At 62.0% G+C, this 23,125-nt stretch overlaps 1 long non-coding RNA gene across 1 annotated transcript; it reads left to right on the top strand.

Annotated features, from left to right (window-relative positions):
• Nucleotides 1-11,237: 11,237 nt before the first annotated feature.
• LOC307094605 lies at nucleotides 11,238-19,678 on the top strand. The gene is made up of 3 exons (XR_013813106.1): nucleotides 11,238-11,424; nucleotides 13,118-13,252; nucleotides 19,139-19,678. It is a non-coding gene; the product is annotated as an uncharacterized lncRNA (long non-coding RNA).
• Nucleotides 19,679-23,125: the final 3,447 nt, after the last annotated feature.

Consider the following 23,125-nt stretch of genomic DNA (forward strand, 5'->3'; position numbering starts at 1 on the left):
CTCATGTCTGCACCCACGTCACCTCGGGGTCACCCTGCTGGTTGCCAAGACAGGAGGATACACATGGGGACCCAGGGCGCAGGCACCCCGCCCGCCTCCAGCCCCCCTGCGCTCGGGGCCCACGGTGCGCGGGAAACCGGCCAGAGGGAGGCGCCGCCCGGCTCCACGCTGACCTTCGTCCCCTTTCGGTTTACGAGGTGCTTTCCTCGCCCCATTATCGCGGCTGTTGCGCACCCCAGCCCTGAGGAGACGGGGCGGGCCCAAGGTCACTGCCGGTGAGGAGGGGACCGGAGCCGGGATCCTGCCTGCAGGGGGGAGCCCAGGGGCAGCCCCGGCCCCCCGCCGTGGCCCCGGGAGGGGTCCCCAGCTCCCCCAGAGGGACATGTTTCTCCTTTTCCATCCTCCCCCGAGGATATTTTCCCATGGATTTTTAGAGAGAGTGGAAGAGAGAGGGAGAGACAGAGACATCGATGTGAGAGACATCCATGGATGGGCTGCCTCCTGCACGCCCCTGACCAGGGCCCAGGCCGGGGAGGAGCCTGCAACCGGAGGGACGTGCCCTCGACCGGAATCGAACCCGGGACCCTTTGGTCTGCAGGCCAGAGCTCTATCCACAGAGCCACACCGGCCGGGGCAGGACATGTTTCTTAAGATGCCTCTGCCCCTCTCGTCCCCAGGACCCTGCCGAGCCGGGTGGGTGCTCGCCGTGGGCTGGCCTTTCTCCCCCTCCCCCCACACCCCACCCGTCCTGGGCACCCTCTGCTGGGGGCAGCCCCCTTCCTCCCCTCGGCCCGGCTCAGCAGCCTCTGCAGGCCCCTCTCCCCGGCGGCCTCTCCCTGGGTGTGGCCGGGCTGTTTCGGTCCTGCCCCGAGCAGCTGGTCAGCTCTTATCTGCTCCGGTGAGATCTGGTGCTGCCGGGCAGGTCACCGGGAGGTCACCCCTCCGCCCTTGGGTGTGCCTGCCCTCGGGCCTCCGGGGAATATTCCCGGATTCTCCCCCGGCCCTCCCTCCACCCAGTTCAGGGGGAACTGGCCTGACCTGCTCGCCTGGGCCTGGTCGGTCCGTGGTTGTGTTTTGAGGGTTTGTTTCAGTCTGCCGTCCATCCCGGTGGCGTGTGACCACGCTTCTCCCTCCCCCGTCGACAGCACCCCTGACCTGGGCAGAGACGGGCTCACGCACCTCGGCCCCTCAGAGCAGGTGCCGGCAAAGACTTGTTCAACAGCCGGTGGCTCTCTGCCCCACCACCCCCGCCCCTGTGCACTCACATGTGCACTCACACATGACAGTTACAACATGTGCACACAACAGTCACATTCACAGCCATACACAGTCACACATGTGTATGTACACACATGCACACTCGCACATAGGTCACACACATGCACTCACACATTATAGTTACAACATGTACATACACCAGTCACATTCACAGCCATACACAGTCACACACACGTGTGTGTGCACACATGCACACTCACACATAGGTCACACACGCATGCACTCACACAGTCACACACGCAGCCCTCCAGGCTTGCTGGCCCAGCCCTTTATTAACCTGCTCAGCTCCTGCCTGGGGTCCAGCGGACTCTCTCCCTCAAGCCTGGCCTGGCCTCCCAGGGACGGAGGCCACGGAGGAGGAAGGTGCCCAGGTTTTAAAATCTCTGTCCCAGAGAATAACAGGTCTGTGCCTTCTCGGGAGACATCAGAGGATGTGGCGGATCTCACGTGTCTGGACCCCGGCCAGCCCCTTCCCCAGGGCGGGCTGCGAGGGGCCACGGCCCTGACCACGTACGGAGGCCGCCGCTGGCCGGCAGCCTGGTCCACCTGGGTCCCGCTCGGCTTGGCAGAACCTACTCGCCCTGCACCAGCACTTCCTGTACGTCTTCCCTGAACGAGTCTCTGCAGGAAGAACCGACCCTCAACTAGCCCTTTCCCATCGAACCGGGATTGGCAGCTCAGACTCCCAGATCCAGGTACCCGAGCCCATTTTACAGACGAGCAAACCGAGGCTCAGAGAAGGAGACTTGCTCAAAGTCACACAGCAGCTGCCCGCCCCCGCCCCCCCCCCCCCCGCCGCCAATTCATTTTTTAAAAATATAGTTTAGAGAGAAAGGAAGGGAGAGGGCTAGAGAGAAACATCAATGAGAAACATCGTCGATCAGCTGCCTCCTGCACGCGCCCCCCCCCGCCCCCCGCCGCCCCACGAGGGTTCGAGCCCACAACCCAACCCAGTCTTATGCCCTGACCGGGAATTGAACCGTCGGCCTCTTGGTTCCTAGTTCGACGCTCACCTGTCGATCTACATGGCTGGGCAGCAGGCCCCTTACTGAGCACCTGCTGGATGTCAAGCAGCGTGCCAGGCGAGCGCTTGCCGTCCATCACGCATTCCTTCCTCATCTCCCGGTGAGCTGGGTGCTGCTCCCTGCCCCGCGCCCCCAGACTCCCTGCCCAGCAAAGGAACTCGGGAGGAAGGGGACATGCAGGGCTGCAGTGAGACGAGGCTGGAGCCTGAACAAACCCCTACATAGAGCCCCCAGCAGGTCTGCAAGGCAGGCCGACCCTTCGACCCCTCGGCCCCTCGACCCCTCGGGCCACGGGAAGCTGAGGGTTCAGGGAGGTTGGGGAGCAGCTCAGCTGGAACCCCCTCCCTCAGCCCACCCCCGGCTCTGCTCTGAGCGGCGCCGGCACCCACCACGCGCCCCGCATTGGAGAAGGCCCCGCGGACGGACGGACGGACAGACAGACATGCCTGGGGTGCTGGTTCCATTAGGTCTGGTTCCGGGGACGAGAGTGGGTTTCCCGGTTCTGAGATCTTCCTAAGCCTATCTGAGGCCCGGCCGGCGTGGCTCCGCGGTTGAGCGTCGGTCTAGAAACCAGGAGGTCGCGGTCCCATTCCGGTCAAGGGCACACGCCCGGGTCGTGGGCTTGATCCCCAGTGCGGGGCGCGCAGGAGGCAGCCGATCGATGTGTCTCTCTCATCATGGATGTTTCCATCTCGCTCTCCCTCTCCCTTCCTCCCTGAAATCAGTAAAAATGCATTTTTTTTAAAAAAAAAATCACCTGTTAGGAGTATCCCCTCATCTTATGCATCCCCCTCCGCCCTGCCTCCCCCCTCCTCCCTCCTCCTCTTCTCTCTCCACCCCTCCCCTCCCTCCCCTCCCTCCCCTCCCTCCCCTCCCCCCTCTCCCTGCCCCCTGCTACGTGCAGGGCGGGCCAGGGCGGCGGCAGCAATTAGCTCAGCTCAGCACCCGTTACTGGAACCTTCGCGTCAACTCTGGCGCGGGTCCAAGCAGCCACGCCCAGGCCCCTCGTGACTCAGCCTCACCTGCCCAGCTCCACACCTGCCAGCCTCCGGGGACCCAGGGACAGTCCCGCATCCTTTGTCCACCCTCATCCTCCCCGGTGCCTGCAAGGCATGCTGGGATTTAGCGCCCTGCCCGCCCAGGCCCGGTCCCCTCCGCTGGTGTCCGGCCCAGAGGGGCCGCTGCTGCTGGCTGGCGAGGGCTGGGTTCGAGGAACGAGACGCTCCGAAGGGGAATTGTTTGAAACGTGAGCTGATGCTGACGCTGGGAGGGACCGACTTTCCAGCATCACCGTGTGGAGAGAGCTCTCCCGACGGCCGGAGCGGGTGAGGCCGGCCCCACGCCCTCGGCCCAGGTGTGTGCCGGGGGACACACTGTCCCAAGGCACGGTCCTAGCTGGTGTGGCTCAGTGGATAGCGCGTTGGCCTGTGGACTGGAAGGGTCCCCGGTTCGGTTCCGGTCCAGGGCACATGCCCGGTGCAGGGCGTGTGCAGGAGGCAGCCGACCCATGATTCTCTCATCGTGGATGTTTCTATCTCTCTCTCTCCCCCTTCCTCTCTGACATCAATAAAAAACGATTTATTTAAAAAAACAAAAACACGCCGAAACCGGTGTGGCTCAGTGGATAGAGCGTCGGCCTGCGGACTCAAGGGTCCCAGGTTCGATTCCGGTCAAGGGCAGGTACCTTGGTTGCGGACACATCCCCGGTGGGGGGTGTGCAGGAGGCGGCTGGTCGATGTTTCTCTCTCATTGATGTTTCTAACTCTCTTTCCCTCTCCCTTCCTCTCTGTAAAAAAATCAATAAAATATATTTAAAAAAACAAAAACACGGGGACCTTTTTCACGAAGCAAGTTCGTGTCTGAGAAGTTTTCCAAAGGAAATGCTTGGAGCCGGACCGGGGTGGCGGCTCCGGCGGTTGGGCGTCGTCTTGTGCACCAGAAGGCCGCTGGCCCGGCACATGGCCGGGTTGCTGGTTCGATCCCCGGTCGGGGTGCGGGCAGGAGGCAACCGATCGATGTTTCCCTCTCCCTCCGTCTCCCTTCCTCTGTCTAAAATCAGTTTAAGCAACTTCAAAAGAAGGGTGTCTGGCTACGCGGAGACGTGGAGTGTGGTTTGCGAGACGCGGTTAAGCGGGGGGGCTGGTTATACGGCAGCCGGCGGGGATGTCCCGACGTCGGTTTGGAAGGGGAGGGGTGACTGAGGCGTGGGTGTGCGTGGAAAGCAGCGGGGGAGAGGCCCGGTGCCTGGGGGGGTGGGAGCAGGCTTTCTGTGTGGCCTGAAGTGTCTCTCACCGAACGCCTGCATTGCTCTTAGAACAAAGGAGAAGACGGACACTTGTTCTATTTTGGAAACATTTGTTAAAAAAAAAAATTAAAAAAAAAAAAAGTGGCCCTGGCTGGTGTGGCTCAGTGGACAGAGCGCGTCGGCCTGGCGGACGGAAGGGCCCCGGGTTCGATTCCCGGTCAAGGGCACAGGCCCGGGGTGTGGGCTCGATCCCCAGTGCGGGGCGTGCAGGAGGCAGCCGATCCAGGATTCTCTCTCATCGTGGAGGTTTCCATTTCTCTCTCCCTCTCCCTTCCTCTCTGACATCCATAAAAAAGTATATGAACAGAAATCAATGCATTAGAAATAAAAACAACAATAACAACAACAAAAAAACAACCCCAGCCAGGCGGCTCAGTTGGTGGGCGTGCCGGCCCCTATACTGAGAGGTGGCCGGTTCAATTCCCCGTCAGGGCACACACCCTGGGGCGTGGATACCACCCCTGGTCGTGGCTCCTGCAGAAGGCAGCCCATCGATGTTCCCTCTCACATCAATGTTTCTCTCTCTCTCTCTTCCTCCCTCTCCTTTCCCCCCTCTCTCTCTCTAAGGTCAATGGGCATATCCTCGGATGAGGATTAAAAAAAAAACAGGGGTGTGTGTGTGACTCAGGGGTTGAGCGTATGCAGGAGGCAGCCAATCAATGGTTCTCTCTCATCATGGATGTTTCTTTCTCTCTCTCCGGCTCTGAAATCAATAAAAATATTTTTTAAAAATAATAAGGGGTCCCCTCCGTGCGCGGATCCTGCCCTGAGTAGGGTCTCCCCGACTGGCTCAGCTCCTGGAGATATGGCTCACCCGGTCATCGCTTCCTGGACATACACGGAGTGGCCAGATGATGATGATCTCTGAACGTGTAATAATCTGGCCATTCAGTGTGTGTGTGTGTGTGTGTGTGTGTGTGTGTGTGTGTATGTATACATATATATATATCTTAGAGACCTGATGTATGAATTCATGCATGGGTGGGGTCCGGCCAGCCTGGCCAGGGGGAGGGGACATGGGCGGTTGGCCGGCCTGCCTGCTGGTCGAACTCCTGGTTGAGGGGACAATTTGCATATCAGCCTTTTATTCTATAGGATAGACACTGAGTGGCCAGATTATTGTGCGTTCAGAGATCATCATCATCTGGCCACTCGGTGGATGTGGGTCAGCAGCGAGTGGCCATCCCTGGATGCCTTTGCTCGGGCCCTGCCCCGTCGGACATGCGGGAGAGGATGGCGCCGCGGCGTGGCGAGGGGCCAGGGCCTCCTCTCTGGAGGTGTCGCCAGCCGGCCGAGCCCCCCCTGCCCACCAGGCGCTCACCAAGGGGACGGCCAGCCGAGTCCAAAGTCTCCCAGGAGCCCAGGGAGGACACCTGCTTGGTCTTGGGGGCGGAGCTTACGTGTGGCCCCGCCCACCCCTGCCTGCGGGCTCCGTCCTCCTGGTCCTGCAGGACAGGGCTCCCGGCTCCCGGGCCACTCGGTTCTGGGCTCTGGGCTTGTCTCTCCCAGACACAGGGTCTCCCATCGTGAGTCATCTGGTGCCTCTGCAGACCCCAGACTGTGCTTTCTTCTTTTTCTTTTAAATCTATTTTTATTATAATTTCAGAGAGGAAAGGAGGGAGAGAGAGAGAGAGACATCCATGATGAGAGACAATCATGGATCGGCTGCCTCCTGCGCGCCCCCTACTGGGGATGGAGCCCACAACCCGGGCATGTGCCCTGACAGGGAATCGAACTCTGACCTCCTGGTTCCTAGGTCGATGCTAAACCGCTGAGCCACAGCAGCCGGGCTCGATGCATTTCTTTCTTTTTTAAAAAAAATATATTTTATTGATTTTTTACAGAGAGGCAGGGAGAGGGATAGAGAGCTAGAAACATCGATGAGAGAGAAACATCCATCAGCTGCCTCCTGCACACCTCCCACTGGGGATGTGCCCACAACCAAGGTACATGCCCTTGACCGGAATCGAACCCGGGACCCTCCAGTCTGCAGGCCGACGCTCTATCCACGGAGCCACACTGGTGAGGGCGATGCATTTCTTTTCACGCCCCTTGTCCTGCGACCAGGAGGCGCGCGTGGGCAGGCAGGGTCTCTGCTCCCTGAGGAGCGGGCCCTGGGCGTGGGGGTAGCCGATGCCTCCTCGCGGAATGCATGGCCTCCCTGCCTTTCCTGGGGCCCAGTCCTCAGAGGCATCTTCCGTGCATTGACCCTGGAGGCAGGGAGACTCCCAGGGGATCGTGGCTGAGGCCCCCCGGACATCCCGGGCCTCCTGTCCTCCTCCCCCTCCTCCTCCTCTCCTCTCCTCGTCATGGAAAACCAGCCCTAACGTGCCCCCTCCCCTCCGGGCGGCCCCATGCCACCCTCTGGCCAGGGCCTGAGCCCCTGGTGCCCTGGGGCTGTGTCCTGTCCATGGGCTGAGCCACAGGGCCTCCCCCGGGGCAGAGATCTGGCTGGGAGGGGGACCGAGGGGCCGGGCCGCCCAGGGGAGGCGAAGGGGGAGTCCTGGCGGGGGCCATGGGGGAGCTCGGGGCGCTGCGTGCTGGGCTCCGGGGGCAGTCTGGGTCCCCGTCCCGGGGTGCCGGCCGCTGGGCCGAGAAGGGAGCAGACTCAGGCTGAGGGAGGCCACCTTTGTCCTCCACCTGCCCCTTGTCCTCTGTTTACATCCTTCCTTCCCGTAAGTGAGTTGGCGGCTCCCACTGGCTCCGAGCCAGACACACCTGCCCGACAGGTTGGGCAGAAGCCTTGGGGGTGGGGCCCCGGGGAGCAGGCTCCGCTCCTTCCCTGTCAGCGGGGTGCCAGGCAGCGGAGGATGAAATGCCTTCGGGGGGGCCGGGAGGGGGGGGCCGGGGAGTGGGTGTGTCCACGTCACCAGAGGCGGGGGCGGGGGGGGGGGGGCGCCCAGGCCTGCGTCCTCAGCCGGCCGCTCCTGGTGGGAGACTGAGGTCTAGGGAGACACGGAGTCAGAGCGGGACCCACTGCCCAGCCCGCGTGGCTCAGTGGCTGAGCGTCGACCAAGGAACCAGGAGGTCACGGTTCGATTCCCGGTCAAGGGCACAGGCCTGGGTGGTGGGCTTGATCCCCAGTAGGGGGCATGCAGGAGGCAGCCAGTCCATGATTCTCTCTCTCTCTCTCCCTCTCCCTTCCTCTCTGAGTTTGATAAAAATATATTTATAAGAAAAAAATAGCCTAAACTGGTTTGGCTCAGTGGATAGAGCATCGGCCTGCGGACTGAAGGGTCCCGGGTTCGATTCCGGTCAGGGGCATGTACCTTGGTTGCGGGCTCATCCCCAGTGGGGGGTGTGCAGGAGGCAGCTGATCGATGTTTCTCTCTCATCGATGTTTCTAACTCTCTATCCCTCTCCCTTCCTCTCTGTAAAAAATCAATAAAATATATTTTTAAAAATAAATAAATAAATAAAGAGCCCTGGCCGGTGTGGCTCGGTGGATAGAGCATCGGGCTGCGGACCGAAGGGTCCTGGGTTCGATTCCGGTCAAGGGCACGGACCTCGGTTGCAGGCTCCTCCCCGGCTCAGGCCCTGGTCGGGGTGGTGTGCAGGAGGCAACCCATCGGTGTGTTTCTCTTACATCGCTGCTTCTCTCTGTCTCTCCCTCTCTCTTCCACTCTCTCCAAAAACCAATGGAGAAATGTCCTCGGGGGAGGATTAAAATAAAAAAGAGTGGGGTCCCCTGGCCCCCCTGATGAGAGACTCCGAGGTGCCCGGGGCCTGGTGGCTGCACTGGGCTGGGCTCCGTCCTGCCTGTAGCTGGGGAGCCTCTGAGCTTCGCTCCGCAGCCAGGGCATCGGGTGGGTGACCATGACCTTGCAGGGAGCCAGGGGAGACGGGGGAGCAGAGCCGGGAGGCAGAACTTCTCACCCGCCCCGGGCAGGTCTGGGTGGGGTCAGGGCCTGGGGAGGGTGTGACTCAGTCAGAATGGACGTCTCTTCCTCCCCAGGATTAGCGGCCGAGTTCACGTGAGGGTGTTGTCCATCCGGCCCTTCGTCCTCGGCACGGGAGGACGGACACGCAGTCACCACGGGCGTGCTGACCGCCCGCCACACGCCCAGCCCTTCCCTGGGGCCAGGACCTCCGTGTTCCCCACCTCCCCTCCCCCCATTCCCTTCTGTCATCAGCTTGACCTCCTCGAGGTCTGTCCCCCGGGTCGCAGGCACTAGCATTTCAGCCACGAGACCCGAACGGTCAGAATTTGTTTCTCCAGTGCCTCCCACCTCGTCTCCCGTCTCCACCAATTCGGTTCTTGACCAAGTTGTTCACGGGAAAACTGTCTCCCTCCAAACCCAGGTTGTTTTTTTAAAAATATTTTTTCTTGATGTTTTACGGAGAGGAAGGGAGAGGGATAGAAACATCGATCAGCTGCCTCCTGCACGCCCCCCACTGGGGATGTGCCCGCAACCAAGGTCCATGCCCTTGACCGGAATTGAACCTGGGACCCTTCAGTCCGCAGGCCGACGCTCCATCCACTGAGCCACACCGGTGAGGGCGAACCCAGGTTTCTGAAGGGACTGCCCTATCAAGGGTCACCTTCGCCTGACAAAACCCATCTCTCCGACAACAAACAAAAGGAGACAAAGCGTTTGTTGCTGGGGAATTAGCATAATTTTAAAACATAAAGAGGCCGTCTGGAATGCTAATGTCGCTAAGGGTGGGGAAGACCCAGTGATCACAGACAATTAAAGACTTAGCCCTGAAGCCAGCTTCGACCTATGACCCAGGAGGTCACAGCCCCAGGAGGTCACAGTTCGATTCCAGGTCGGGGAGGGGCAGGGGCACATGCCTGGGTTGCGGGCTCGATCCCCAGTGTAGAGCGTGGCGTGCAGGAGGCAGCCGATCCCTGATTCTCTCTCATCTTTGATGTTTCTCTCTCCTTCCCTCTCCCTTTCTCTCTACATCAATTAAAAAAAATAAATAAAGAAACATCAATGACGAGAGAGAATCACTGGTCGGCTGCCTCCTGCACGCCCCACCCTGGGGATCGAGCCCGCAAGGGAACCGTGACCTCCTGGTTCATAGGTCAATGCTTGCCACCGAGCCCCGCTGGCTGGGCCATTGACAGGATTCCTAATGGGAAAAAAATGAGCCGAAACCGGTGTGGCTCAGTGGATAGAGCGTTGGCCTGGGGACTGAAGGTTCCCGGGTTCGATTCCGGTCAAGGGCATGGACCTTGGTTGCGGGCACATCCCCAGTAGGAGGTGTGCAGGAGGCAGCTGATCGATGTTTCTCTCTCGTTGATGTTTCTGACTCTCTATCCCTCTCCCTTCCTCTCTGTAAAAAATCAATAAAATATATTTATATAAAAAAATGATTCGGTTTTCGAACAAATGGCTTTTCCAACGGCCTTCCGGAGCAAATGACGTCCGAGTTTCTCCGAGTTTCTCCGAGTTTCCATCGGATTTCTCCCAAGAGGCCCGAGCGTGGATGCGGTGTCCAAACGGCTCCCATCGCTCATTCCTTAAAAATGTTCCCGTGCGGCGTGTCCAGGCTGACATGCATGTGACCGTGAGGGAGACGGCCCAGGCCCTCGGGGCCCTCCGACCCGCTGGCAGGGGACTGATAAACCCGGTGGAAAAGGACAGGGGATGAGACAGCGGGGGCAGGTATGCGCTCCCAGAGGCAGGCGACGTGCTGGCCGCCGCGTCCCGGCCGGCCTGTTTTCAGAAGGGCCGTGGTGGAGGCCTCTACATGCGGGAGGCCGGGCTAGGACGCGTGGGGGGTGGGGGTGGGGGGAGAGGGGTCCGAAGCCGGGCCTGGACGCGGGAGAAGCTGGGCGCTGTGAGCTAAAGGCAGCAGGTGGGAGGGTGAGGTCCCAGGGGAGGAGACGCCCTGGTGGCCTGGGGTGAAGAGTGGGCTGTCATTTAAAACTTTTTAAAATATTTCTTGCCCTGACCGGTGTGGCTCAGTGGATAGAGCGTCGGCCTGGGGACTGAAGGGTCCCGGGTTCGATTCCGGTCAAGGGCATGGACCTTGTTTGCGGGCACATCCCCAGTGGGGGGCGTGCAGGAGGCAGCTGATCAATGTTTCTCTCTCATCAATGTTTTTTTTTTTTTAAATATATATTTTATTGATTTTTTTTACAGAGAGGAAGGGAGAAGGATAGTTAGAAACATCGATGAGAGAGAAACATCGATCAGCTGCCTCCTGCACGCCCCCCACTGGGGATGTGCCCGCAAACAAGGCACATGCCCTTGACCGGAATCGAACCTGGGAACCTTCAGTCCACAGGCCGACGCTCTCTCCACTGAGCCACACCGGTTTCGGCTCATCAATGTTTCTAACTCTCTCTCCCTCTCCTTTCCTCTCTGTAAAAAATCAATAAAATATATATATTTTTAAAATAATAAATAAAAATATTGATTTCAGAGAGGAAGGGAGAGAGAGAGAACCATCCATGATGAGAGAGAATCATGGACTGGCTGCCTCCTGCACGCCCCACACTGGGGATGGAGCCCGCAACCCAGGCCTGTGCCCTTGACCGGGAATCGAACCCTGACCTCCTGGTTCCTGGGTTCGTGCTCAGCCACACCGGCCGGGCTGGGCTGGGCAGTCCTTCTGAGGAGCCCGGAGGCATCATGTGATGTCCATTTCCAAGCTCACTCCGGTGGCCGCGTCTGAGACGGCGGGGAGCGGGGCTGGGGTGGCCGCCAGGCGGGGGCCGTGCGTGGCCGTGGTGGAGACGGCGCACAGGGCGGCACAGAGCGAGGGTGGAGGCGCCGGGTGTTTGCTCAGAGGCCGGCGATGCCTCGGGGGCCGGGCGCCGGGGGCCCGGGGCCGCTCCTCTCCGTCTGAAGCTGTTCCCAGGTCAGCAGAGGGAAGGGCGAGGCTGGACCGGGACTGGGGCGGCGGCGGCGGCCAGAGCCAGTCTGGACAGGCCCCGAGCGGCTCGCTGACGCGCCCGGCAGTGCACGGGGTGGGGGGCGGCCCCGAGACCCTGGCCCCTGGGACAACCAAGCCCTCTGCACCCCCAGCCGCTCGGAGCGCGCAGACAGGGCCCTGCCCTGCTGGTCCCGCTCCCAGGCCTCCTCCCACCCCGCGCTCGGTCGCCATGGCCACGCCGGCGAAACCCAAGCTGGTCTCGGCGTGGGGCGGGCGTGGTGCTGCGGGCTCCGGGCCAGCACGTCCGTGGCCCAGCCGCTGGGGCCCAGCGCGCCCTCGGCCGGTGGTCACCTCCCCGCAGCTCCCCGGGCGACCCTGACTGCGGGGGGCGGGGCTGGTCGCCCTGCCTGACCGGCCGTCCCTGCTCCTGTCTGGTCAGGGTCCTCCTAGGAGGCAGGGTGCCCAGGGGGGCCGATCCGCAGGGTGTCGGTGGGTGGCCCGGGGACCCTGTGCTCCTCACGGGACACATCGCCTGGGGGCGGGCAGGCGGGCGGGGAGCGAGTGGACCTGCCCCGTCTGGTTTCCTTCCCCAGAGCTCCTCAGCTGTATGGACAGGCGGACAGGCGGACAGGGACAGGCGGACAGGGACAGGCGGACAGGCGGACAGGCGGACAGGGACAGGCGGACAGGTGGACAGGCAGACAGGTGGACAGGGACAGGCGGACAGGCGGATAGGGGGCCAGGCAGACAGGCGGACAGGCAGATAGGCGGACAGGTAGACAGGCAGACAGGCAGACAGGGGGGCAGGCAGACAGGGGGACAGGTGGACAGGCGGACAGGTGGACAGGCGGACAGGCGGACAGGCGCTGCTCCCCTGCAGGGGGGAGTCTGGGAGGGTGAGGGGCTGGGAGGGGGCTGGGCAGGCTGGATGGGAGCCCCTGGTGCACCCAGACACAGCGGGGACGCGCTTACATCCGTGGGACAGACGCCTGGGCAGGACTGAGGCTTGAGGGAGGCCGAGTCGAGCAGGGTTCTGGCCTCGTGGAACTTAGAGTCCAGAAACAAAGCTGTGGGCACATTCTCAGCAGCCCCCACCTCCCCCTCTCCCTCTCGCTGCTTCTCCTCTGATCCAGCTATTTATCCAGCTGTCTGTCCATCCATCCATCCATCTGTCCATTCATCTGTCCGTCTGTCCATCCATCCATCCACTGTCCATCCATCCACCTTTCCATCTATCCATCCATCCATCTGTTCATCCATCCACTATCCATCCATCCGTCCATCTGTCCGTCTGTCCATCCATCCATCCATCCACCCATCTACCCACCTGTCCATCCATCCATCTGTCTGTCCATCTGTCCGTCTGTCTATCCATCCATCCATCCATCCATCCATCCATCCATCCATCCATCCATCCATTCATCCACCTGCCCATGAATTCACCCATCTGTCCATCCATCCATCCATCCATCCATCCATCCATCCATCCATCCACCCACCTGTCAATTCATCCATCCATCCATCTGTCTGTCCATCCACCCATCCATCCATCCAACCACCTGTCCATCCGTCCGTCCATCCGTGCATCCATTCATCCATCCGTCCATCTGTCCATCTGTCCGAGCCCTCCCCGTGCCGTGTCACTGTTGGTTGACGTGCCTGTCTCCTCCACCACCAGGAACCAGGGCCTGTGTCTTGGGCACCACTGTGTCCTCAGCACGGAGTCCAGGGCTGGCACTCAGTGGGTGCTCAGGAAGAGTCTGTGGGACGAATCCATCCGTCCGTGACTGACTGTCCGACCACCCGGTCCGAGGTGAGGGCCACCCCAGAGGCTGTGTGTCTTACTGTCTCCATTGCTCACCGTTAAGCGTCAGCGCCCGGGACATTGCGGCGGCTCGATAACCATTAATGCTTAAATATAAACCAGCCGGTGAATGAATGACCTCTGGGGGCTCCAAGAAGGGAGCAAGCAGGTCCCCCGGGGAGAGGCGCACGGAACAGAGAAGGCAGAGCTGGTACTGGCGAAGGCGGGTTATCCCACCGCCCTCTGGACCCTTATATATAAAATATAAAATATGTTTTTATTGATCTCACAGAGGGAGGGAGAGGGAGGGAGAGACATCAGTGATGTTTCCAGGTGGGAACTGAAGCTGAGGATGCCCTGGCCGTACTAACGGGTGGGGTTGCCTGAGTCCCCACTGGTGCAGAGGGCGGGGCCGGGAGGGTGCAGAGGGGGGCGAGGGGCTGGGGACAGAGCAGAACTGGTCTCAGGGGACTCAGAGGGAAAGGGAGGGTTCGAAGCGGCGCCCCTCCCTCCATGGGCCCCCACGGAGCCCAGCGCTTGCTCTGGGCCAGGCTGGGGGGCTCCGACGTGCGTGCGGCGACCCGGTCCCGGCCCCCGGGGAGCGCGATCGGGGTGGAGACGGCAAACGAACAGGTCACCGCGCAACCGGCTGCGTGCCTGGTCCGAGGCGTGCACTCCCTGCCCCGGCAGCCGACAGGGCGTGATAAACTCGCCGCGTAGAAAACAAACAGGTTGATGGAGAGGTTGCCCTGGCCCAGGCCCGGGAGGGAGACGGCACCCTGGTCCCCGGGGAGGGGCCGCGTCCCGGGAGGCTGCACAGACTCACAGCGGGGGGGGGGGGGTGTTCCCCCTGAAGCTGGAGGCTTGCCCGGTCTTCGGGGGGTGAGGGGGGGGTGTAGACCCTTTTTGCTTTCAAAAACAGTTAAAAAAACAAAAAACTTGCATGAGCCCAGCCGTCTGGCCGGCGTGACTCAGTGGTTGAGCGTGACCTAGGAACCAGGAGGTCACGGTTCGATTCCCGGTCAGGGCAAAGGCCCGGGTTGTGGGCTCGATCCCCAGTGTGGGGCGTGCAGGAGGCAGCCGATCCGTGATTCTTTCTCATCATGGATGTTTCTCCCTCTCCCTCTCCCTTCCTCTCTGACATCAATAACAATATATTTTAAAAAATAATAAAGAGCCGAAACCGGTGTGGCTCAGTGGATAGAGCGTCGGCCTGCGGACTGAAGGGTCCCAGGTTCGATTCCGGTCAAGGGCATGGACCTTGGTTGCGGGCACATCCCCAGTGGGGGGTGTGCAGGAGGCAGCTGATCGATGTTTCTCTCTCATCGATGTTTCTAACTCTCTATCCCTCGCCCTTCCTCTCTGTAAAGAATCAATAAAATATATTTAAAATAATAATAATAATAATGATGATGATAATAATAATAAAGAAAATGGACGTTTTAGCTCAGAACCTGCCCGAGGTGGCCTCCCAGGGGTCCCCCCTGTCTCCTGGCTCTTCCCAGACGGTGACCAGGGGCTCGGGCCTGGGTGCGGGAGGGGCGGGCAGACACACACGCCTTCCCCACGCCAGGCCGCAGCCCTGGCACCGGGCTCCCGGCAGCCTGGAAGGCTGTTACTCTAGAACCTGATAAATGCCCGGGCTGGGTGGAGACAGCAGCCGCTCGGCTTTAAGTCCAGGGAGATAAGGGCTTCGGAGGAAACTGATAAAGGAGTGAGATGCCCGGGGTTAGGTCACCCGTCTGGCCTGTTTGACTGTTGCCGGTTTCAACAGCTCTGCCCCCCACGGCAGGTCCCCGGCACGGCGGGCGGGGAGCCGGCGTGTCCCCAGGTCCCTGTCGGCCTCTGGTCGGGTCCTCCGCCCGGTCTCTCGGCGGCCAGGGGCCCTCAGTTGGAACCCTGAGCGTGCCGGGGCTCCCCCCTCTCTCTGAGCCTCAGTTTGCCCATCTGTAAAATGGGCTGCACCGGGCTAGCTCGGTGATTCTCGTGTTTTATTTCTAAATGAACCAGTGAAATCTCCGAATGTCCCCAGAATAAGGAAGAGGCAGGACCGGGGAGTGGAAGGGCTGGGGAGGGGGGCAGAGCAAGGTCACATGCCCCTGCCTTTGTCCCGAAGGGTTCGTCAGGCGGGTCGCGTGGTTTCTGTTCTCCTGGCGATGGCATCGCTGCTGGCCCAGGAGGCTCCCGCCCTGAGGGAGGACCTGATTCCATCTCCAGGGGCTTGTTTTTGTTGGATTCTCTTTTTAAAATAAAACCTATTTTTATTGATTTTAGAGACAGAGATGAAAGGAGAGGGGGGGAGAGAGAGAGAGAAACATCCATGATGAGAGAGGATCACGGACCGGCTGCCTCCTGCACGGCCCACACTGGGGATCGAGCCCACAACCCGGACATGTGCCCCGACCAGGAACCGAACCCTGACCTCCTGGTTCAGGGGTCAAGGCTCCACCACTGAGCCTCACGGGCCGGGCGGTTGGATTCTTTAAAAAGTTGCATGGTGCCGAAACCGGTGTGGCTCAGTGGATAGAGCGTCGGCCTGCAGACTGAAGGGTCCCAGGTTCGATTCCGGTCAAGGGCATGGACCTTGGTTGCGGGCACATCCCCAGTGGGGGGTGTGCAGGAGGCGGCTGATGGATGTTTCTCTCTCATCGGTGTTTCTAACTCTCTATCCCTCTCTCTTCCTCTCTGTAAAAAATCAATAAAATATATATTTTTAAAAAAAGTTGCATGGGATCCGCTCGTGGAGGCTCAGGGAACGTCTGGTCTGGAACCTGTGTGTCCTCGGGCCCTGGACAAGCCCCCTGGAGGCTGGGTCCCTGCCCCCCCCCCGTGGACCCCATCGGGGAGGTGAGGGGAGGTGGGGAGACCCCAGGGCACAGGCTGCAGGGCTGTGGGCAGAGCGGGGCCTGGGCCCTGACTCTCTGGGCAGAGACTCCCTTGTGCCAAAGCAAATGGCAGAACCGGCCGGGCGATGGAGGGCTTGGTCCCCCCCTCCCCCTTCTCCCCTCCCGCTCTCTCCCCCCTCCCCCTCTGCCCCCCCCCCCGCCCCGGAGGCTCTGGGAGGAGGGGTGGCCCCGGGCCAAAGCAGGCTCTACCTTTGTCACCAGGCAGTGCCTCCCCGCACGTTCACACCCAGTGCCTCGCTGGCAGGGCTGTAAACCGAGCCCAGGGTGCCAGGGGGGAGGCACCCTCCCCCCCGCCCCCCCCCCCCCGGCTCCCAGGGCCCAGCCTGGGGAAGGGTGGGGGGCGTGCGCCCAGGGCCCGGCAGGTGAGGATTGGGGCCTAGGACAGGGCTGTCAGCGCCGGGGATTGGCCCCCTAATCCCAGCGCCCGCCACAGGCCCTGACCCCGCCCCCTGTGCGGTACCAGCCCAGCCCACGGTTCCACACGGGATAGAACCACCATCTCCAGCCCAGACAAAGGGCCCTTTGTGCCGCCCGCCCGCCCGCCTGGGGACTGAGCTATGGGGGGGGTGGGGGGCGGGGGGCAGAAGGACAGCCCCGCCCGGGTTGGGGGGGCAGGACAGGGCTGGGCGGGGCAGCTGCCGGCTCCCCTCAGCCTGGCCCCCACCTGGGCAAAGGGCTTTAGTGCCCTCCCACCGCCCGCCGGAGCGAGGGGCACGCCAGGACAGGAGGGGGAGCAGGTGGGGGGGCCCTTGTGAACAGCTCCGAACGCAGGAGGCTTTATCCCTGTGAGGGCTGCATGGGGGTGCTCAGCGGCTTGCGCCCCACCCCCCCCCGTGTGGGCCAAAGGCTGGCTCCTCACGGCCAGGTCCCCACCCTGAGCAAACAGTCTCAGCCAGGGAGGAGGGATTTGGGGTGCAGAGCGTCCGGGGGTGGGGGGAGCTCGGGGAACCTTTGGGAGAGGGAAGGGCGAGGGGCAGGCTGCAGGAGGTGGTGGGGCTGAACGCAGGGTCTGTCCGGGCGGGAGGGGGTGCAGCTCGCCACCTGCCTGCCTCTGGGGCGGGGAAACACCTTCCGATTTTGCAAAACAAAACAGGCCGTGGAGAGAGAGGGGGCGCGAGCCTGGCCCCCCTCCACAGCGAGGGAGGGACTGGGGGGTTCTGCCCGGGCCCAGGGCACCCTGCACCCATTTGCTAGTTAAATCCACCGTCCGCTCCTGGGGCACACGGATTTTTTTTTTTAAATATATTTTTATTGATTTCAGAGAGGAAGGGAGAGGGAGAGAGATAGAAACATCCACGAGGAGAGAGAATCGTGGATCGGCTGCCTCCTGCACGCCCCCCACTGGGGATGGAGCCCGCAACCCGGGCCTGTGCCCTGACCGGGAATCGAACCCTGACCTCCTGGTTCCTAGGTGGACGCTCTACCACAGAGCCACGCCGGCCGGGCAGGGCAAGGGGTCTTGAGGAGACTCGGGTGGGGATCACGTACACCAGGTTTCCGGGAGCCGGCTGAGGAGGGGCGATGGGTTCAAGGTTGTGTGCATTGTGGTGAGCGGTCGGGGCGAGAGAAACGTCAGGCCGGCGTGGCCGCCAAGCGTGTGTGGTAGGCGGTTTCTGTCCTCGGGGCAAGTCCAGCCGGCGGTGACTCCTCCTGAGGCTCCTCTGGGGTTCGGGGGTGACAGGGGGGGCGGGGGGGGGGGGCAGGTCTGTGGTCCTGAAGGGCAGTGACCAGACTGTGCGATGGAGACAGAGAACCGGAGAGAGAGAAACACCAGCGGAGCCGGGAGAGGCCGGAACCCAGGCCTGTGGGCTGGGCACCGGGCCTGCAGGTGCCAGACCAGTCCCTGCCCACGGAGACGGCTGTTGACTTGGGCATTTCCCTCCGCCTGCCCACCCCCCCCCCCCACCTGGGCCGGGCTTGCCTGCCTCCTCCCTCCCCAGAAGGGGCTGAAACTGACCCGGTCCCGGCCCCATCCTGCTCCAGCCGGCTCCCTGCTGGGTGTGTTCCCGGGAGGGGGGCCCCTGGGGGCAGGGCTGGGTGGGGCCAGGGCTGTTACGCCCCCGGGCCCGGTGAGACCCCTCCCTCCCTCCCTCCCTCCAAGGTTGCCACCTCCCCTCTGTCGGCCACCACCTTCTGGTTACTTGTCCTCATTTTTTTTTGTTGTTTGTTTTTTTGTTAATCCTCCCCCGAGGATATTTTCCCATTGATATACACTGAGTGGCCAGATTATTATTAGAGGCATGAATGCGTGCATGGGTGGGTGGGGTCCGGCCAGCCTGGCCAGGGGGAGGGGACATGGGCAGTTGGCCGGCCTGCCTGCTGGTCGAACGCCTGGTCGAGGGGACCATTTGCATAGTAGCCTTTTCTTCTATAGGATAGACACGGAGTGGACGGATTATTATGCGTTCAGAGATCATCATCATCTGGCCACTCCGTGTATATTTTCATTGATTTCAGAGAGGAAGGGAGAGGGATAGAGAGATAGAAACATCCATGATGAGAATCATGGATCGGCTGCCTCCTGCACACCCCCTACTGGAGATCGAGCCCACAACCCAGGCATGTGCCCTGGCTGGGAATCCAACCTGGGACCCTTCAGTCCGCAGGCCGACGCTCTCTCCACTGAGCCACACCGGCGAGGGCTTAAAATGTATTTTCATTGGTTTCAGAGAGGAAGGGAGAGGGAGAGGGAGAGAGAGAGAGAGAGAGAGACATCAATGATGAGCCCTAACGGGTTTGGCTCCGTGGATGGAGTGTCGGCCCAGGGAACTGAATCAATGATTCTCACTCAGGGATGTTTCTAACTCTCCAACCCTCTCCCTTCCTCTCTGTAAAATCAATAAAAATATATTTAAAAGAAAAACACACACATCCATGATAAGAGAGAATCACGGATCGGCTGCCGCCCGCACGCCTCCCCCCGGGGATCGAGCCCCCGACCCAGCATGTGCCCCGACGGGGAATCTAACTGCGACCTCCTGGTTCCTAGGTCGACGCTCAGCCACGGAGCCACCCTGGTCGGTCAGCGTCCCTGTCCTTTTCTACAACGTCTGCCTCTAACCTCCCAGGAATCCAGTCCGCACGGCATCGCGCCAGGCGTGGTCCACGGGGCACCCGCCAGCTCTTCAGGACGACCCTGCCCGGGGGCGCGGTGAGTTCACCCCAAGTTCCAGATGAGGCTCAGGGAGGCCAGAAACCTTCCCGGGTCTCGGCCGCCCGGGGACACGCCGAGATGTGCCAGGGTGACCTGAAACTCGGCATTCTGCGAATTCCACCCCAACCACAACGCCGGGCCCCGGGGCAGGCCTGGCCGATGCTGCCCGTCACGGGCCCGGGGCTGACTCAGCCACAGGGTTGGGGTGGGCACCAGACCCTGGTTTCAGGGGGCGGAGGGTGGCAGCGGCAAGCACTCTGAGTTTCTGCCCGCCCCCACCCCCCCTGCCGTGGGCCTGCCCCTCGCCCTCCTCTCACCCCGCCACCCCGTGATGTCATGATGTCACCCACGGGGCAGGGCTCCTGGGACGGCCCTTCCCGCTGAGGGTGACGCTGAGGCTGACGTCAGCGAGGCCGAGCGGCCTCACGTCCCCCTGTCCCCGGGCAGCTCTGCGGCCTGACTACGCCGCCTCTTTAGCAACGTCTGTGATTACGGATCTTTCCCCAGCAGGAGGGGCCAGGACGGGGCTGGGCCGGGCAAGCCTGCCGGGAGTTCTATTCTTGGCTCCAAGGATAGAACGAACCTGCAGCTGGGGAGTCCCCCCCGGCAATGCTGTGTGTCTCCAGACCAGTCACTTGACCTCTCTGGGCGTGGCAATTCCTAACTCAGTCAGAGGAAGAGGCGGGAGGTGCCGTTTTCCCAGGACCTTTCGGGAGTCCCGGAGGAGGGGTGTGGGGCCTGGCTCAGCCTGTGTTGTGGCCGGGATCTGCCTACCCCCCTCCTTTTTCCCCTCCCCTCCCCCCCTTGGTGGCCACCCAGTGAGAATGTGACTCACCTGCTCCTGGCACCCAGTTTCAGCCCCACCCCTGCCCCGGGCCTCCCATTTGCTGTTTACTCCCCCGGAGCAGGTGCACTGGCTGGAGATACACACGGGCGCTGTGACCTCACCCCCACGGGTGGCCCAAGGCCAGGCCCGGGGTCAGGGGTCGTAAGGCTCCCCAGAAAGGCGAGTGATCTGGGGTCCAGTGGACCTCACTGCCCCTGCCCCCGGCTCCGTCCCTCTCTGGAGGCCCAGGCCTCAGGACCCCCCTGCCCTGCCATCCAGTCTCTGATCTCCTCCCGGGAGGAGGGGCCATCCAGGGTTGTAGTCACTTCTCAGCGGCCGGGAGCCCACCCTCAATCCGAGGCTGCTGGGCAGAGCTCAGCCGGCCTGGGGTGACTCGGGGGGCACCCTGAGGGTGGTGGGGGCGACTGAGCTGCTGCTCACTCTCATGAGGAGGCCTGGAGGGCCGGCCGGGCCCACAAACCCCGAGAAAGCGAGGCCAGGGGTGTAGAGTCAGGGTTAGGGCTGGGAGTGAGGTCAGGGGAGAGAGGGCTGGGACGGCGGGAAGGTGTGGTCGGGACCTGGGTCCTGAGCCTGGACACTCGGCCACCGCGTCCCTCTGTGACCTGGGGCGTGTCTGTCGCTCACTATCCCCGTTTGGACAAGGCAGGGACGATCCATGGATGATCCAAGCCCCCCCCCCCTTTCTTAAAAATATATTTTATTGATTTTTTTACAGAGAGGAAGGGAGAGGGAGAGAGAGCCAGAAACATCGATGAGAGAGAAACATCCATCCAGCTGCCTCCTGCACGCCCCCCACTGGGGATGTGCCCGCAACCAAGGTCCATGCCCTTGACCGGAATCGAACCTGGGACCCTTGAGTCCGCAGGCCGACGCTCTATCCGCTGAGCCACACCGGTCAGGGCCCAAGGCCCCCTTTTAAAAAATATATTTTTTTATTGACTTCAGAGAGGGAGAGAGTGAAACATCAATCGTGGATCGGCTGCCTGCTGCACGCCCCACACTAGGGATCGAGCCCACACCCCGGGCGTGCGCCCCGACCGGGAATCAGACCCTGAGCTCCTGGTTCCTAGGTCGACGCTCCGCCACGGAGCCTCCTCACCTTGCTCACCCCGGTGGGCTCCTCTCTGAAGGAGGAAAGGGAGGCTCGGGCATCCACCCTGGACTCCGGCGAGGGCTCGCCATTCCCGAGCGAGGCAGCCCCAGACCTGGGGCGTTCCCCGAGGGGCTGTTCTTCCGCAGGCCCGGCTCCAGACCACGGAGCAGACGGCACAGCCGGCAGGTGGAAAATTCCCTCTGGCCCTCTGCCCAGGCACCCGGGGTGCAGCCGCTCCAGGCCGGGCGGACGGGGGCTCAGAGTCCAGGGTGCCCACAGCCTGGCAGCCACAGGGAGCCGGCGGGGGCCTGCCCAGGTCCCCCCTCGACGGCCCCCCACAGTCCAGACGCAACACTTGTATTCTGCCTGCCAGGTGGGCGTGGCTCAGGGGTGGAGCGTCCACCTAGGAACCAGGAGGTCAGGGTTCGATTCCCGGTCGGGGCACAGGCCCGGGTTGCAGGCTCCATCCTCAGTGTGGGGCGTGCAGGAGGCAGCCGGTCCATGATGCTCTCTCCCTCTCCCTTCCTCTCTGAAATCAATAAAAATGTGTTTTTTAAAAAGCGAGCTTTGCCGAGCGCTCTAGGGGCAGACGACCCCGGGTCCACGCCCGTGACCTTGAGCAGAGCGTGTCCCTGTCGCGGCCTCGCTTTGTCCGCCTCAGACTCGGAACAGGTGTCTGGGCCCCACCCCAACCGTGGTCGGCAAACGGCGGCTCGCGAGCTACACGCGGCTCTTTGGCCCCTGAGTGTGGCTCTTCCACAAAATGCCACGGCCTGGCGAGTCTATGTGGAAGAAGTGGCGTTAGAAGAAGTTGAAGTTTAAAAAAATGTGGCTCTCCAAAGGAATGTCCGTCGTGGTGCTGTTGATGTTTGGCTAGACCACGCCCACAGCGCTCAGTGCACCCGGGCCTGAGCCTGGGAGGCAGCACCGTCCGGCACCCACGTGGGCCGGGACCCACGCGTGTGTGAAAGCCCTGGACCACGGGTCCCTGGCCTCTCCCTCCTCTCTGCCGGACCCTCCGAAGCTTGCCAAGTTACCATGGCAACCGCCCCCCCCCCCGCCCGGCCAGGTCCCCAGGGCCCCTCCCAGCCTCTGGACTTTGGTTTTGAGAAGGTCCTCGCACCAACGTGTGTGGGCTGCCCGTCCGTGCCAGGGGTGTCTCCCGGTCCCTCCGTGGCCGTGCAGGTCACAGCCACCGCCCGCCGGGCCGCCCGGTCACCCCCAGCAGGTGCGCTGTCCGCGGGCGGGCAGAGGCGTCGGGGAGCACGGAGGTCAAGGTGAACGCGCGTGTTGCTGGGAAAAAGCCGCCCAAAGAGCTCGTCCCACTGACCCAGAGTCGGCCGCCGACGGCGTCACTGCCCGTCCGTCCAGGGAGCAGGGTCCGTCTGGCGGGCGGGAGGAGGCCTCGGAGATAACGCAGGGCAGGGCCCGAGCCGGGCAGCCCATGCGCTCGCCTGATTCACCCACAGCACACGGCCGGCCCGGTCGCCATTCCAGCGGACACCCCTGCAGCACCTGCTGGCCGCACCCCGCCCGGCCTGACGCTCCCCCTCGGCCGCAGGTGCCGGCTCCGTACCCCTCGCACACGGGGAGGGGCACCGGTCTACACCCCGGTCTGCAAGGACGCAGACACACATACACACACGCACGGACATGCGTGTGCCTCCTGGCCTTGGCCACGGCCACCTCCTCCCCCCCTTGGGTCAGAAATGGGCAAAAGAGAAGGGACCCGGCGGTTGCAATAGATCCACCTTTGGGGTGAGTTCATTAAGTGTTTGACCAACTAGAGCAGCTGGTTTTTTAATTTTAATTTTAATTATTATTATTATTATTTTTAAATATATTTTATTGATTTTTTACAGAGAGGAAGGGAGAGGGATAG

The sequence above is a fragment of the Cnephaeus nilssonii genome (assembly GCF_951640355.1).
Source record: "Cnephaeus nilssonii genome assembly, chromosome: 23".
NCBI classification, from domain to species: Eukaryota; Metazoa; Chordata; class Mammalia; order Chiroptera; family Vespertilionidae; genus Cnephaeus; species Cnephaeus nilssonii.